We start from the raw sequence: 19,481 nt of genomic DNA, 5'->3' as shown, positions 1-19,481 counted from the left end.
TTCAAACATTTATGAAAGACTAATTCGATGCCTCTCCATAATTGTTTAAAATCGGTCTAAAAATATGTGAGTTAGAGGTACTGTAGTACTATTACTTTTGAACAAAAACTTAAAAAAAAGAAAATTAAAAATGTATTTTTAACCGTTCATAATTTTTTTTAATAATTGATTAAAATACATATTAAAGCTTAAAGTCCCATTTATTTAGTAAAAAAAATCTAACAAAAATCCTCCTCCATTCAAAAGTTACAGATTTTTGAATCAAAAATTACCAAAATTTTCCACTGTCACCTTATATTTCCTCCATATAAACGGGGCCACCCTACTATACATGTACACAATTTCATATTATTTATGTTAGATATTTTAGCCTTGAGCTTTATGATAATGGTATGCTTAGTGTGTTACTATTACTGCTACATTTTGCTGCTATTTGAACTTACTTCTACTTACGAGTTGTGTTGCCAGACTTGACGATTTATCGCCACTTTAACGATTATTAATATTATAATCCTATATATATATATATAAAGGATTGTTATAAAATGAAAGATTTATAAACAACATGTATTGTTTTTTCAATCAATTATTGTCAAGAAGAAGACATAAAATATACATATGTATATGTATATCGTCACCTTGAATGCAAACGGATGCAACTACACTTTTATTTTTTTAAAGGAGAATCAAAAAACAATCAATAATAAAGTTGCCATTTTTGATCGCAGGGGTCTAAAACTTTGCGTGAGCACGTAGTTTGATAAAAGGAACCACAATCAATCAAAAACTCGATTTTGAATTTTTGAGTAGATACGTCCGTATGCATTTAGGGTTACGATATATACATAGATAGTCAATTCCTAATTTTCAATTCAAAATACAAAATTTAAATAGTAACTAAATATTTTAAATAAATATTTTACAAATTAATTAAATTTTAAATAAAGCAAATATGATTGTAATATTTATGCATTTTGACGACCACTTCATCTGGCAACTATGCTAACAAGTACGAAGCACTTGTATAAGCAACCATAAACAAAAGAAATTTTTAGTAAAATATTTACTTTACCATTATTGCAAGTAAAATAACTAAGATACCTTTTTGTGGAGAGCTGTAAAATTGTTACAGTTGATGAATGGTATTTTGTTATTTAAATTATTTTTCGTCATACTCCTTTTTACAGTTTAGCTTTAGCTCTTCATACATTACGACTGGCATAGCCACAGTCACTGCGATTGCCATCAGTGCCAACACTATCACCATCGTACCCACCATTTGAGCATATCATAGCTTTACAGTAAATCTCGATTATAACGAACTCCGTGGAGCTAAAGAAATAAACACATTTTTTATACCTACCATCATTTGTAACACATGGTAATATTCATCGCAGACCCACAAAAGTATATGTACATTCTGGGTCCTAACGAACTTTTATGATGCTTTAGCTATGTCCGTCCGTCTGTTAAAACCACGATAGGTGCAAACGAAAGAAGCTAGATGGCTGATATTTTTTACACTACGCTCTATTGATAAAGTTTGTTTGATATTGAAAATGTGAATATTGGTTCATGATTTCAGCTAGCTCCTATACAAATGTCTCCCGGAATACTATTTGAGCGGTCTCTTTTTGAAAATGATACCATATAAGACATTGGTTCACGCAATTTCACGCTAGTGGTTTGAGCTAATGAATGTTGAACAAAGAAGATTAAATCTTTTCTTCTTCGAAATGCAAAGAAACGCCGCACAGTGCTTTGTTTTCATATAAGCAATGGACAAAAATAGAAGGAGTTATCGCAGACAAATAAAAATTAGTAGGATATTACCTTTTGGTAAGATTAAGAAAAAATATAATTTTTAAACAAATCCGTGCAAGGACGGGGGTACCTCCCATATATCCTGAACATATAATTTTGAATAAAATTCACAGATATACTCCTAACATTTTAAAATTTGGTTATACTCATTTTGATAAAGTTATTGATGATTTTGAAAATTTTTATTACAATCGCAGCAAGGATTCGGGTGGCCGCCATACATCGTTTTCCTTAAAAAACCTAGAAACCTGAATAAAATCATTAATTTTCAGAAATTATTGTTCTCTTATAATATTAGATGTAAAATTATGAAAATGTCATCGGAAGGATATTCATAATTCCAAGACATCAAGATTTCAATATCCTGTATAACATCTAAATTTTTTTTAAAAAATTCATAAAAATCGTTTTTTATTTTGGAACCAAGCATTAATTTAGTTATTAACATTTCAATTCTAGCAAGGATTTACATAACTGCCATATATCCTTTTTTTAAAAATAGTGAAATATTGTATATATTTTCTAAATTCGGAAGGACGGATGGACGGACATTTTCAAATGTTGATAGCCTTATCGTTCAGCTGTAATATTATAAAGTGGATGTTGGATTATACTTTAAGTGTTCGTAATTTCAGCAGAAGCTCATATTACTATCTCAACCTAAGAATATGTAGGTTATATTCAATTATTGAGTTACTTACATTTACGGTAAAAATGTATTATTTATGGGTGCCACCAAAAACCATTTTTTTTAAAGTTGTAGTCAAAACGGACAAATAATGATTTCACATTATAATAAATAAAAGATAAGCATTAGATAAAATTAAAGAAAAATTAAAATCGATTAACACGTCCTTTTGCAAAATTAAATCAAACTTTTGTATTTTTTGGATTTCACCTAAAAAAATTTACAAATTCAAGAACCAAATAAAGAACTATTAATACACTTTATGTCATAAAACTACCATTGGCAAATAATGCAACATTTCTTAGTTATTTAAAAGAAAAAACGGTATTATTTTATAAAAAACAAAAAATCTGGAGCCATTTTCCCAAACCATCAAATTGAAAATTTCCGAAATGTGAATTTAGACATTTAAACAAAAACTAAATTTTAATAGTTTTCATACGAAAGGACAACCAATGATTACATTTTCTTAAAGATAATACCTGAGGCTATTCTATGGTAAAACATAGTAGAAATCGATTAACACGTATTTTACTAATATTCCAACAAAGTTTTGGAATTTCAGGCTTACAATAAAAAAATGTTAATTATTAAAAATTGCGCAGATTAAACAGTTAACCTTTTTTTGGTAAAAGCGGTAATGTCCCTTAATTTCACATTCATATTCTTTCATTTGCAGCCAATAGTAAGTTGATATCTTTTAAAACGAACTTTTAACAATTGTTTTAGTTAACCTTAAAAAAATATATTTTTCTCAATAAAATTTATGTTAAAAATGTACTAACTTTAGCGACCTCTAGTGACGACAAAAAGAGATATTTATAAAAAGTCTTTATTACACGATTTAGTTATTTAGTTTTCTATTCAAAAATGTTAATTTCATTAACATCAATGGCATGTTCTTATTTTTGATATTTGTCCATTGAACAAAGCACTGTGCGCCGGTGTTTCATAACAAGGTGTTGTTGGATATTTTTAATGGAAGAATAATTTTTAGAACCGAAATCCCTTTCAGTGAAGGCTTTATTAATCCTTGGTAATGCCTCAAGTCAACCTATCGAAGAACAATTAATAAAAACTACAAACTATGGAACAATTTTGGACGATAGTCATGTCTCCTAATGTCACACCGATTTAAATGTATTCAAAAAATAAATCTCGATATAACGAATTTTTCAATTTAACGAATGAGCCTGACAACATATCGTTCGTTATACCGGGATTTGCCTGATGTAAAATTTTAAAACTTCCACAATTATATTTCTCAAGATATTTTAAAATAACTATTTACATAGTAAGGGATCTTTTTGTAGATATTCGCAATAACAATGGTACCGAAGTAAATCCCGCGAAGCTTAACTGCTTTCACAATTATAGTTCACCGGATATTCTATAATAACTATTTACTTTGTATGGGAGGTGCTACGCCCACTTGCAAAATAAAATATAGCCTATTATTTCTTCCGGATATAGTGGAACATACAGTAAACATCAAATTCTGTACAGTTCTGACCATAACTGATTCAAGTCCCCAGAGAAGGCCAAAACTACATATTGATGGTGGTTATACAATAAAGCCGAATATAACACTCTTACTTGTTTTTTTTTAATTGCAAATATTGGGCAGTATTGTGTGGCTACTTTTCTTTAATATTCGCACTGTTTACATTTTCTCATATTTTTATTAATTATTTTGTTTTAGTGTATCAAATAAAAATAAATATATAGATTTAACAAAACTTGACTTGAAAAAAACTGTCTCGCTGATTATATTTGTTGGAGAAATCAAAAGCATGATAAAGAATATCCAATATGTCAGTTCTTTTTTATTTCTTTTTTGTGAGCCTAAAAAATCTTTAGATTTTGAATACTTTTAATAGTTTCGTTTAGTTCTGAAAAAAGACTCATTTGAAAAAAAGTTTCGTCTATACATGTAATTACAAATAAAGTTTCAAATACATGTAAATTAGATATGTCAGTTGTTATAATCACTAAACAGTTTATTGGATGTTCAAAAAAATATGTAATTTTAATTTAATATTTTCTATTTGAATTGAAACAGAAAAATAAATACAAAAAAAATATGTTAAAGTGAAAAAAAGGAATTTCGGTTAATCGACACAAATTAATCGGTTTATTTGTTATTTGACTTGCAAAATCGGTAATTTTAAATTATTCGAACAGTTAACCGTCCAAAATTAATCGGCTATTCGATTGAATACCCTAATAATTACCCCCATATTCAAAAAAAATTTTAAATTTAAACAATGTTTTAAAGCAAAATTTCCATACAAAATTTGATTTTAAAACGTTGTTTAAATTTAAAAATTGTTCATGAATACGGCCATAGAGAATAGACATAGAGCGGAAACTCTCCTGTCAGAGACCTAACTCAGTTGTCAAAAACCTAAGTGGCGAGAATGTATTAGTAAAAAAAACTATGTATGTGAAAACAAAAACAACACTCGTATGTGTGATTATTTTGAGTAATTTTTTGTTATAGTTTTTTTTTTATAGTTTCCGCTCTATGTTTCTCTTTAGCATTGAAATTTAGTTTAGAACTGTTTACAAATTACATTCATTAATAGACAAATTTTGAAACAGAAGGAAGTTTGAATTTCAAATATTGGAAATTATTTTATTAAAACGTAAAATAAATCATAGGATTCATTAATAAGCTGAATCGCTTGGATTTATATACATTAGAGAATCGATATGTGTACGTCATTGTCGTTCTAATAAGACATAAAACACAAAAATTGGTTAAAAAATTTTAAAATTATTGAAAAATCGCAAAGTGCTATTAAGGGTTAATTTTAATTTTTGTGCTATTATTATAAATACTAGATTTCATGTTATACTTTTCTTGAGTTTCATCAAAATCGGACCAAAAATATTAACATTTCGCTATTTTTCCATGAGAAATTCCAAATATTGAAAAATCTGACCTTCTCGATTTAAAGGTTGACGTTTTCTGATATTTATTTGTAAATGAGTTTTTGTCCTCATAGGATACCGTTAACCTATTCGCAGGTATGACCAAAAAAAATATTTTTTTTAACGGCAGTTTCAAAACACCAATTTCAAATTTTTAAAAATGTTGTTAAACAAATTTCAGAATTTGTTGATCATCACTTGGGGATTTATTGTCAATATAATAGGGAATAAACATGTGAAAAAATTATGTCAATACCTCCTATAGTTTTTCCGTACCTTCGATTTAAATTTTGCGATTTTTCGAGAAAAACTAATTTTTTGGCCATATTTTGGCGAATGAGCCGAATTTCCTTACTGTTATGGTTTTTAAGTAAAAGCTATTCAGAATCTTATAGTCCATGTAATTTTAAATATAGTCTGAAAGTTTTACTAAAATCGGAAAACGTCAACCTTTAAATCGAGAAGGTCAAAGGTCAAATTTTTCAATATTTTGAATTTCTCATTAAAAAAAACTAAAAAAATATTAATATTTTTTTCCGAAATCAAAAACTTTTTTAAAATGTTTTTTTTTTTGTGTTAAAATAAAGCTTAGATATTTTCCTTGGTCGCTTAGTGGGATGCGAGTGGGATATCTATCAAAATAAATATTTTGTAACTCAAAACATAAAATTTTTGACTTTTTTGCAAAATCAAAAACTTTGTTGACATTTGTTTTTTTCAAATTGGACCCATTTTTAAATTTTTTTTTTGCTCAAACAAAAGCTGAGATATTTTCCTTGAAGACCCTTTTGGTCGCTTAGTGGCATGCGAGTGGGACATCTATCAAAATAAATATTTTGTATCTCAAGACATACAATTTTTGATTTTTTTTTTTGGCAAAATCTAACTTTTTCAAAATGGGCCCTTTTTTATTTTTTTTTGCTCAAGAGAGAGCTTAGGTCGTTTACTTTAAGACCTATTTGGTCGCATAGTTGTAAATAAATGTTTTAACACAAAAATTGTATGTCTAGAGTTACAAAACATTTACTTTGATATATCGTCCCCTTAATAAAACAATAGTGTATAATTTTTTCCCCATTTCGAGATAATGGAATTTAAAATTTTTGTGTTATCAGTAGGGTTTGGGGTTTCCCGGATAATTTTATTTCCCGGGAAACGGGAATTTTTTTTTCAACTAGAAAAATAAGTAAAAAAGAAAATTATTTTATAAAATTGTGTCATTTTATTAAAAAAAAAAGAAAACCAATGCATTACAATTCAATTGTGCTCACATAAAACCAAAAAAAAGTTTGTTAAAATATTTGGAGATCACTTGTTACTATAAAATTAAATATTAGCGGTAATAGAGTAAAAGAGCAATTAAGTGTCACAAAATTTTATGAATTGTGAACGTACTTTTATAATTCGATATCGATTAATATGTTAATGGGATTTGTAATGCACTATTTAGCTTCTTTCTTTTGATTTTTCTGTTATATTTTCTATTATATTTTTTTATATAAAATATACGTATTTTAAAATTAAATTCATCAAGTTCAAAATTACTTCATATAGTTTACAAAGAGTAAAGAAGTAGTTCTAAAGTATTTTTTTTGGTTTCTGCTAATGTTATATGTCCGTCATAGAATTTTTTTTTTTTAAAAATTGTTTTATGAAAATAACTAATGCATTCAATAAATCACTCGACGAGAAAACTCTTTCGCTTTAAACAGATGTTGGCTTTATCGTTAGTAAAGCATTATAAAGACAATCACAATTTTTTCTCCAATTGCTACTTGAAATAAATCTAATTCCCGCCTAATACTTGTAGCATTTGATTTTAAATGTTTATTGTTTTCCTTTTCAATATAAATTGAATATTCTAATTGGTTTTTAAAATGTTGCTCCATTTGTATTTCGGAAACCTCATCATCATCCCTTTGATCAGATGAGGGAACATTGTGGTCAAATAAGCGTTCATAAATTTCCTGTCCATAAATTTGAAATTATATTATAATTTATCTTAAAATGTTGAAGTTTTTAGGTTTAATTTAATTGCATGAACCATTTTTTGAGAAATATTAGAATATTTAGATAACAGCTGTTCATGAAGAGTGATAATTATAGCGCCACCTATCAGCAAAATGGTTTGATTTCGGCCTAATGCTCACCTATCAGCAAAATGGTTTGATTTCGGCTTAATGCTTCTACTGTATCCTTAATGGGGTTTAAAACCTCCCTGGTTATCAGACATCTGGGAAAACAGTAATATTTCAGAAAATAGTTGATGTTTTTAAGTTGTGGTCATTTAAATATGTGGTGGAATAATTAGGCTACTAGTACACAGTATGGCAGAATCAAAATTGTTTGGAAATAAATCTGTCATCTTTAAACGGCTCATCTGATCGGTTTAAAATTTAACACGGGTATAACCAAGGAGTATTCGTGAATTAAAGTGAATTAAATTACGAATAACATACAAAAGATTTCAGAGCATTAGCAATTGTGGATCCAAAAATAAACGATTTACAATTTAAATATTCCGAAAATAGTTGATATTTGCAGTTTATTGGGCGAAAAGGTGACTTAACTCTTTTTTTATTAAAAATAAACTTTCTTTAAGAACATATACCAATTTATATTTTGCTATAAGGTATTTTCACGAAGAACATTTTGGTGTAAAAAACATGTCCTATGTCGCCCCTACATGTCCTATGTCGCCCCTACGCCCTTCGGAATGTGACCCATTTTTTATCAAAATTTCAAATTTGGGCCACATGTTCTAAAATCTCAAAGCTGGGATGAAAAATGGGAAGTAGCTTTGGAAACCTTGATATGTTCCCTATTTATTGTGGATCCTATGATCAAAATTGTAATAAATACCATTTTTTGGGATTTTTGCTCCATTTTTTTTTGTTATTTAGAATGGCAATTTTAAAAAACGTTGAAAATTTCATTGAGTTTGGTTAATAAATAAAGATTTTATTACATATTTATTGAGATTTTAAAACTAAAATTTGTATCAAAATTTGAATAGGATTGCCAATATTAGGAACAATTTGATAAACATTTATTACGAATTATATTTTTTTGTTTAGATAAGTTAATTTTTGGTCTTACAAAAAAAAATTTCAAGACAATATCTCAATTAGATTTAAAAATATTCCACTTTAAAACTCCGCACAGTGGTTTAAAAACTTTTTTTTTTTGGAAATAATTCAGTATCTTGGGAACTATTGGAGATAGTGTTACGAAATTTCACATGGTTTGAGCTGAGGTGTTTTCGAGTTGATTTACGTTTGTTCAGCTTCCTAGCGCAAAAATCCCAAAAATGGTATTTTTTACAATTTTAATCATAGGATCCACATTTCCTTCGGGGCTGGAAAAATGCTTTGGGGATAAATAGGGAACATATCAAGGTTTCCAAAGCTAACTCCCATTTTTCATCCCATCTTTGGGATTTTACAACATGTGGCCCAAATTTGAAATTTTGCGAAAAAAAATGGGTCACATTCCGAGGGCGTAGGGGCGACATAACTCGAAAAATGTTTTTATACCAAAATGTTCTTCGTAAAAATACCTTATAGAAAAATATAAAATTGTTATATGTTCTTAAAGAAAGTTTATTTTTAATAAAAAAAGAGTTAAGTCACCCTTTCGCACAAAAACAGCAAAAATCAACTATTTTTTGAATATTTAAATTGAAAATCGTTTATTTTTGGATCCACAATTGATATTGCTCTGAAATTGTTTGTATGTTATTCGTAATTTAGTTCTCTAACCAACAAAAGAAATTCGAGACCATTCGGTCCAAAAGTCCGACCTATATTTTTAATAAAGGGGACCAAGAAATTATAAGAGATAAATAGCACACGTAAGCATATTTTTTCAAGACCTAGCCGAGAGCTTTCCAAAAATATAAACTTTGAAATCGGATGGAAAACAAAAAAATTGCTCGTGTTTAAAATTTTTTTTCGAAGGTACCCTACTTTGAGCCCCCATAGCGCCGCCCTGGATCATTTGTAGGGCACATTTTAGTAACTTTAACTCGAATACTCCTTGGCTATGCCCGTGTCAAATGCCAGATTTATTTCCAAAAAAATTTTGATTCTGCCCCACTGCGTAGTAGATGATATTTCAATAATTTGCAAATGCTTTAATTACAAATAAATGGGATTCAAAGTACCAGTATGTCACTTAGGTTATTTTATTTGTTTTATAATATGTAAACACTATTTTATTTTGTATGGTATACACCATGATACAAGAATATAAGGTACACATAGTAGAAAATAAATTCTCAATTATACAATTCTTGTAACGTCAAACAAAAGAAAATATGGAAAAATAAGAAAAAAAATCAAAATCAAAGTTTGACATTATAGGGCTAAATATTGAAAACTCTCCCTAGTGATTCTACCTTCTACAATTATTGTATCATGGTATACACTATTTTATTTTATTGAATTGAATATTATATTTTTTTATTGAATATTATATTTTTAAAAATATGTGTATATCAATATACATACATACGTCACTTTTCGATTTTATTTTGTGATGAAATAATAAAAATAGCGAATAATAATATAATGTATGCTTTTTATACACTATTTTTCAGTGAAATTGTAATCAGAGCAGGGATTGCCAAAACTAAAACTGTCATTGTATTGGTGAGAGAGCTACCCAGCAAACATAATGTCAAACACTTAAAATAAACCAAATAAAGAATGTTTAGATTTACAATTTTTGCCAGATATAACCAATTTATTAAATGAATGTAATTTAAATTTTAAGGAAATAAAAGAATATACATTATACTGCCGAAATTCTCTCAATTTTTTTTATTTATTTCTGACTTTGTTGTTTTGTGTTCAATTGTAATGGAAACGCGTGTGTTTGCTATGCTTCGTCCAAAAACCATGAACGCGATGAGGAAGATCGTGCAAAATACCAAGCTGTGGAAGATGAGTACCAAACGTTTTTGGACTCCGTGCCCAGCACATCCAAGGCATCAGCCATAGACACAGAGAGGTCCAAGCGTAATCGCTCTCAGGCAGAGGAAGAAAAATCGCCCAAACGGAGAAAGGTTGTCGACAAAAAAGCCGCTCCAGGACCTACTTCAACCACCACTACATCCGCCAGACGGCCCTTTAACGAGGTGGTTAAAGATCATCTCCTTATGGCTCTGGCGACAGAGAAAGAGGTACCATTAATCCTGTAGTAACAGAATTGGGTGCTATCTTGTTGTTCGCTAATAGGACTGGTACCGCATCTCGTTTTGATTCTGGTGAAATTCACCTGGGCTACAGGTTAGGAAAAGACTTTCTTAGCGAATGCATCGCAAAGATCAGTGGTGTATGGAAAGCCTTAAACAGATCCCTGCTCAAGAAATTCCTATGAGACCGCATGCACGTATCTGGTTACCAAAGATGACTACCGAAGCGCAAAAGATGTTGGAGTGCCTGATGCTGCAGAACCCCAATATCCAAATGGATGACTGGTCCATCATCCGCATTGAACAAGGCGATGGCCACACTTGCCTAATTCTCGCCATCACGGAATCTGGCTTAGTTGAGCTTGAGAGCAAAGTTGAAAGTGTTTCGACCCACAGGTACGGGGAGCGGTGAAGCGGATGATGTTGAAGCGGCAAACTCTTTGCTCACTGTGATGAAGCTAACATTCGGGTACTCTTAGCCGAAGAGGACCTAGACATTGGGCTGGTGCAAGAACCCTGGGCTTCAGACTTGGACGTGAAGGGTTTCCCGGCCTCAGCATATAATATCATCTATGCAAGAAACAATGGTAAGCCAAGATCATGTATTATTGCCAAAAAAATCTTAACATTTTTCTTTGTACGCAGCTTAGTTCAGAGGACCTTACAGTAGCAAAGGTCGAGCTACCGTTCAACAGAAGCCTCACTATTGCCTCTAGCTACATGGCACATGAGAAGACAGCTCCTCCGGTCGAAGTGAGTGCTGTACTGTCCTCTGTTGGGATATCCGACGACATTATACTGGGCTGTGATGCCAATGCCAGGCATTCAATCTGGGGTATCAGTGAAATAAATGAAAGAGGTGAGTCTTTACTTAATTTCATTAATTCCAATAAACTAAGTATATGTAATTCTGGTAACACGCCAACATTCATTTTTCCAAGTTCGGACAACTATAATAGATGGGAGAAAGTATTAGATATTACAGTCATAATGGTCTAATGTATCAGTAGATAGGTGGAGGGTATCCAATAAAAGGTCGTTCTCTGACCATAACTGGATTCTCTTCGAAATTAGACTTCAGAACTCGACGGAGAAAATACAATTTAGGAACCCAAGAAGGACTGATTGGTTCAAATTTAATGGGAACCTCAAACATAAACTTAAGAATATGCCAGTTGCTGAAGATTCGATCACTGGTCTAGAAAAAATAGAGGAACACTTTAGTAAAACTATAGTCAAAGCTTTCGAAGTTGCCTGTCCAGTCACTAAGGCTAAGAAAAGCTTCCCTCCATGGTGGAATTCAGAGCTATCTAAACAACGTAGGGAAACCCGTAGGGCCTTCAACATTAGCTATAATAGTAAATCATGGCAACCATATCGTGAGCAATTGAAAGCCTACAAGAAAGCTATAGTAGTCGAAAAAAGATCCTCATGGAAAATGATTTTATTATCAAAATATTTTCAAAAACTGAATGTCAAACAAACCTAAAAATATTTTTATATTAGAAACTAAAAAACATTCAAAAAGTCGAATTAAATTCGTAATTCCGCGAGAAGGTATGTGTTTATTGTGCTAGTAGTTGTAAAATGCAACAAATTTACATAAATAGTTTTTAGGTTTTAACATGGGAAGACCAAGAAATGAAAAAATATGAAAACATTTCTACAAGTGCCAGTGATTCAAAGTCTGTGATTTGTAAATATTGTGAGACAATTTATAAATGGCCAAATATAAATAAAATATCCAAACATTCAATAAATTGTCTAAAATGTCCTAGTATAGCCAAAAGGGAAATTGGTAAAACAACCGAAACAGTTTTAACTGAGAATTCATTTGAATACAGTGATAGTGTAAGTTCTTCAAATTCTCCAAATTCATTCTCACCCTCATGCCCAAAAATTACTGACATACCATCCACTTCTACTGGAATAATCCATTCTTCACCGACACCTCATATTATTTTTGATTATTTCCCAAGTGAAACTAATATTGAAAGTTTCAGCGACAGTGAATAACAAGTCTTCAGGCCTTTATTTTACAACCACTATGTACAATTATTTATTTATAAAATTATATAAAAAAAATCATTCTCTTGAACCATCCAATGTTTTTCTGCTCCACATAATTTTCAAGATAGTTTTTACCCACATTTTTAGTAAACACCTGGGTATTTACGATACGGTATTTTCCATCTATACGTACAGTATGTAGAAAAAATTACAAACGGTATGACAAACTTATATATACCCTTCTCACGAAGGTGAAGGGTATAATAAGTTTCCAATAGCATATTTAAATTTTTGGAAGTTTTGAGCACTGGAAAACTGGGATATTGAAAAATGTTTTTGCATTTTTAAAATGTATTTATTTCAGTGATAATATGTGAAAAAAATGAGAAATTTTTCTCTTTAAATAAAATAAAACGGTACATCAAATTCTCTTTTAATAAGAAATGTGGCATTGAAAAAATATGTTTCCAGAATATTAGATTACACAGCAGTTGATCATTGACGGCATTTTATATAAAATTTTCGTCGAATTTAATTGTAATTGTTTACGTTTAACAAAAATGAATGAAATTATATTTGCAAATGTGTAAAAAATTCACTTTTTTCGAGTTTGTGTACTGATTTCTAAATTTTAACAGAAAATATTAAAATTTGAAAAAATAATGGGTAAATTCAAGCAATTGACAACTGAAGAACGCAAAGCAATAATTAATCTGTATAAAGAAGGCCATAACTTGCGTTATATTGGGCAAAAATTTGGCAAAACACATACAGCTGTCCGTAAAGTCATTGTTGCTTATGAGAATGAACACAGAGTTTGCCCTAAAAAGAGACCAGGACGTCCTAAAATAACCACCGACAGAGTTGACAGAAGAATTCTTGAAATCTCTGAGGCAAATCCGCTAACTTCTGTACAAAGATTCGATCTCAGTTGCTTAACGAAGGCAAATAAGCACCCTACATTCACAATTCGAAATAGGCTCAGAGCTAGTGGCAAACACGGTCGAGTGGCACGCAAAATTCCATACGCTAGCAAATTAAATATGAAGAAAAGAATGCAATTTTACGAAGAACATGTTTTAAAACCACGAGAATTTTGGTATAATATTTTATGGACTGATGAATCAATGATAAGACTAAAATATTCCCATGGTATGGTTCACGTTTGGCGTTAAGCAGGTGATGCTTTATCTTAAAAATGCACTATACCCACTGTAAAAGCAGTTGAGAAAGGTTTAATGATATGAGGCTGCCTCTCCGCTAGAGGTACTGGGAAATAGTAGTACTAGAAGGAAAAGTAAATACATCGGTGTACTTAAAAATATTAGAAGAATATGCAATACCGGAAGGAAATCGCTTAATAGGTGGACATTTTGTATTCCAACAAGACAATGCACCTATTCATACTGCCAAAAAAGTTGTACAATATCTCACTGAGAAAAATATTACAATTTTAAAGTGGCAACCTCAAAGTCCAGACCTCTCTCCAATCGAAAACGCTTGGGCTATGCTAAAAATTCGAATTTCCGAGCAAGCACCACAAAACTTAAGCCAACTGAAAGAGTGCATTTCGAACTGGAAAAAAATTAGTTCTGAAGAATGCCAAAAGTTAATAGACACTATGCCAGATCGACTTGATAAAATGTCACTCCGTGGCGGTGGTCACTGCGATTACTAAATAAAATGGAAACTTATTTTTTCAACATTTTTATATATGGGGCATTTCACGTCAAGTGAACCAACTTTTGAAATCGATGTCTTCCGATCACGATGAAATTTGCACCAATGTTAGTTCTATTGGATTAATTCGGACACCATTTCTCAACAAGATCGGTCAAGAACTCTCTGAGTTATAGGAGGTCAAAATTTGACATTTTGGCCAAACAGGTGTTTTTTTTTATCCATATAACTTATCACCTATTGTTCTTAGCAAAATGTGTCCCAAATAGTTTAGATAGCTATTTATGCAATCTTTCGAAAAAAAAAAATTTAATAAAATATTTTTGATTTTTTTTTTTAAATCAAAAATATTTTTGACTTTTTTTTCAAAATGGGCCCTTTTTATTTTTTTTTTTTATTTTTTTTAAGAAAGCTTAGGTCTTTTCCTAAGCGACCTATATGGTCGCTTAGTGGGATGCGTGTGGGATATCTATCAAAAAAAATATTTTGTAACTCAAGATTTAAAATTTTTGAATTTTTTTGCAAAATCAAAAACTTTGTTGACTTTTTTTAAAAAAAATGGACCCATTTTTTAATTTTTTTTTTTGCTCAGAAGAAAGCTTATGTGTTTTCCTTTAACACCCTTTTTGTCGCTTAGTGGGATGCGAGTGGGATATCTATAAAAAAAATGTTTTGTAACTCAAGACATAAATTTTTTTACTTTTTTTTGAAAAATCAAAAACCTTTTTGACTTTTTTTTCCAAAATGGACTCTTTTTTTATTAATTTTTTTTTCTCAAAAGAAAGCTTAGGTCTTTTCCTTTAAAACCTTTTTGGTCGCTTAGTGGGATATCTATCAAAATAAATGTTTTGTAACTCAAGACAAATGTTATTAAATTGATTTTTTTCATATTTGTGTGTAAGTGTTTCTAAAACCTTAAAAATAAAAACCACAACAACTGACCGATAATAGCCACTGAAGGGGTGCAATATGAGGCCGACCGCTATTAATTTTCCACCCCCAAAATTTGTCTGAGTTTTGTATCTTGCGGCTTTTTTAGTCAATCCTAGAGGTGGTTTTCAGCGCACGTGATTTTCATTGTTAAAATATCAGGTGCCCCAGAAACAAATTTTTGGAATCAAGTGGAAATATTTTATGGCCCTTCTCCGAAGTACCAGTTTATTTATTATTTTATGACATTTGACTTTAAGAAGTGGGTGGAGAGGTAGAAGTTGACAGGTAGGTTATTTATATGGTGGTTTATTTTTATTATTATTTGTAACATTTGGTTAAACTAGGTACTTTAGTATGTAAGCCCTTCTTGACCCTAATAAAAGATTTTTGACTCATTCATTAAAACGTACTACCTATATGATCTTAAAAAACTATTTATTGTCATTCTGAAGACATACGGAAATCAGTTTTTTTTAGAAACAGCGTTAAAGTTAAGACGTGTGTTATTTACATAAATACTTACAAAATTCAAAATGTCTACGACTTCTAAAAAGGCTAAGGTTGAAAATGAAATTTTTTCGTCTTTTTGTTTTAATCCCTTTAACAAAATGAAGCACAGATCATCAGATATGCGAAATATTTCCGACGGCTTATTAAAAAAATTCCCTACGCTGTCAAAACGATTGAAAATTTGTGGATCATGCAGGAAAGAGCTCGGAAAGTTGAACGAATTACCGAATTTGAATAGTAATGAGCCTTGCGTTGAAGTTATTCCAGATGAAGACAAAAGTAATTCCGAGAATGAAGACAGAACTGTTGATGATGATGGTTATTCTAACTTTTCAAATTCAACGAATGAGTGTCGAAACCAATACCATAAGGATGCAGTAGAAGTTCTTGAACAAATAAAAGAGAAATACAAAACGTCACAGAGTGAAGCTTAAAGAATTCAACTTCTCACGCTTGCTCCAAGAACATGGAGTTCTGCAAAAACAATGACTGAGTTTGGAACGTCTCAACGAAAAGCAAGAATTGCTAAACAATTGGTTGCTGAGCATGGGATTCTCACACTCCCAAACAAAAAGAAGGGAAAAACTTTGGAGTGCGATACTAAATCTCTAATAACTCAGTTTTATCAGCGAGATGATATGAGTCGCCTGATGCCAGGGATGAAAGACTGGATGTCTGTACGAATCGATGGCAAGAAAGTTCAAATGCAGAAGAGAATGGTTCTCTGTAACCTGAATGAATTATTCGCAACATTTCAATCTGAATACGAGGATGTCAAAATTGGATTCACAAAATTTACACAACTGAGGCCAAAACATTGCGTTTTGGCAGGAAGCAGCGGAACTCACACAGTATGTGTTTGTATTTACCATGAAAATGTTAAATTGATGTTGAAGGAAATCAACTTAAATTACTTAAAAAATGATTCATCAGACAACTTCTTGCCACTTATGTGAATGTTCGAATTGCCCGGAAACCACATCCATCAAAGAAAATTTAATCAACTCTTTTGATCGAGAATGTATTGAGGAGTTAAAATTTGAATCTTGGCTTCAGACTGAAAGATGCACACTGAAAACCATAATTTTAAATGTGGATGATTTTGTGGAAGAACTGTGTAGAGGATTGCTAAATTTGAGAACCCATGACTTTTTAGTCAAAGAGCAGTGGTCATTCTTCAAGGACTTGAAAACACATTTGAAGTCTGGTGAATTCATTATTTCATTTGATTTCGCAGAGAACTATAAATATGTTCTTCAGGATTCCATACAAGCATTCCACTTCAATAACCACCAAGCAACTATATTCACAGTAGTTATTTACTACATGAAAGAAGAAAACCTGGAACACAAAAGTATGGCAATCATATCCGACGATTTAAAACATGACACCGTTGCAGTTTATGAGTACCAGAAGATAATACTAAATTATCTAAAATCAAAATTTACAGTAGAAAAGGTATACTACGTTTCGGACGGAGCTCGTCAACATTTTAAAAACAAAAGTAGCTTCGCAAATCTTACAGGTCATGAAAAAGATTTTGGAATGCCAGCTGAGTGGCATTTTCATCCTACTGCTCATGGTAAAGGAGCATGTGATTGTATTGGAGCAAACCTCAAAAGAAATGTATAGCCTCCAGTGCTCTCATCAAGATCGCATCTTGATCGAATCTACTAAAGAGTAGATTCGATGCTGCGGTAACAATCGATGGCACTGCTCAATACCATGCTTTCATACCGCTTGTCGATGGAAGACTCAAATTAAAAAAGTTTTCTGCATCTACTCAATGCGATTTCTTTCTAAAGCCAAAAAAGAAGCCAGCAGCGAAATCAGTAGCTGAATCTAATAACGCCAAGAAAGGATTGACAAAAAAAGCAGCTAATAAAGGTGACAAATAAGGAGGATAAAAGTATGGATATTTGAAGATTTAAAAACTTCATAAATTAAGTGTAAAAATAGTTATTATATAAATTGATCTATTGTGATTAAGATTAAATTTTACTAAATTATTCATCTTTTTATTATTATTATTATTATTATATATTAAATTAATTATTATTACAAATAAATAACAAAATTAAATTATTCAACATTTCCATAGAAAAAAAGTGATTTTTATTAACATATTATGGGTATTACAGTATCGAGGCTATGAAATTTTAGTTGGGTATGTTACATACCATCGGAAAGGCTAATGTGTCTAGTTTCTCTGCGTAAGTTTAATTTTTAAGGTTTACACACAAATATGAAAAAAATTAAAATAGTGCAAATTTAAAAACCTTTGTCTTGAGTTACAAAACATTTATTTTGATAGATATCCCACTCGCATCCCACTAAGCGACCAAAAAGGTTTTAAAGGAAAAGACCTAAGCTTTCTTTTGAGAAAAAAAAATTAATAAAAAAAGAGTCCATTTTGGAAAAAAAAAGTCAAAAAGGTTTTTGATTTTTCAAAAAAAAGTAAAAAATTGTATGTCTTGAGTTACACAACATTTTTTTATAGATATCCCACTCGCATCCCACTAAGCGACAAATAGGGTGTTAAAGGAAAACACATAAGCTTTCTTCTGAGCAAAAAAAATTAAAAAATGGGTCCATTTTTTTAAAAAAAGTCAACAAAGTTTTTGATTTTGCAAAAAAAATTCAAAAATTTTAAATCTTGAGTTACAAAATATTTTTTTTGATAGATATCCCTCTCCCATCCCACTAAGCGACCATATAGGTCGCTTAGGAAAAGATCTAAGCTTTCTTAAAAAAAATAAAAAAAAAATAAAAAGGGCCCATTTTGAAAAAAGTCAAAAATATTTTTGATTTAAAAAAAAAAAATCAAAAATATTTTTAATTTTTTTTTTTCGAAAGATTGCATAAATAGCTATCTAAACTATTTGGGACACATTTTGCTAAGAACAATAGGTAATAAGTTATATGGATAAAAAAAACACCTGTTTGGCCAAAATGTCAAATTTTGACCTCCTATAACTCAGAGAGTTCTTGACCGATCTTGTTGAAAAATGGTGTCTGAATTACTATCCAATAGAACTAACATTGGTGCAAATTTCATCGCGATCGGAAGACATCGATTTCAAAAGTTGGTTCACTTGACGTGAAATGCCCCATATATATTCTCTAAACAAATTCATAAGAAAATATTGAAATATTTTTGTTGTTAATATTTTTTATATTTTTAATGTTAAATGAAATAAATACTATAATTTTAATATTAGTCTTATATTAATATAAGTTTTAATATCATGTAAATAAATAAATAAAAATCCAAAAAAAAAATCATAAACACTCTCCAAATCATCGTTACAATATACTGTTTTTGCTTGGAAACTTATTTTTTCCACATACTATATGTACCATTTATGTGGATATTAGGGTATTCAATCGATTAACCGTTAATCGGTTAACCGATTAATTCTGGACGGTTAACTGTTCGAATAATTTGAAATTGCCGATTTTCAAATAACAAATAAACCGATTAATTTGTGTCGATTAACCGATTAACCGAAATTCCTTTTTTTTGCACTTTAAATTATTTGTATTTATTTTACCATTTCAATTCAAATACAAATTTCAAATTAAAATTAGATATTTTTTGAACATCCAATAAACATGTTTAGTGAGTATGTATAACAACTGACATATTTAATTTACATGTATTTGAAACATTGTTTGTATTTACATTTATAGACTTTTTTT

This window comes from Calliphora vicina, chromosome 2 (genome assembly GCF_958450345.1).
Source record: "Calliphora vicina chromosome 2, idCalVici1.1, whole genome shotgun sequence".
Classification (NCBI taxonomy): Eukaryota; Metazoa; Arthropoda; class Insecta; order Diptera; family Calliphoridae; genus Calliphora; species Calliphora vicina.
The sequence above is the reverse complement of the archived record's forward strand: the minus strand, read 5'-3'. Positions refer to the sequence as shown.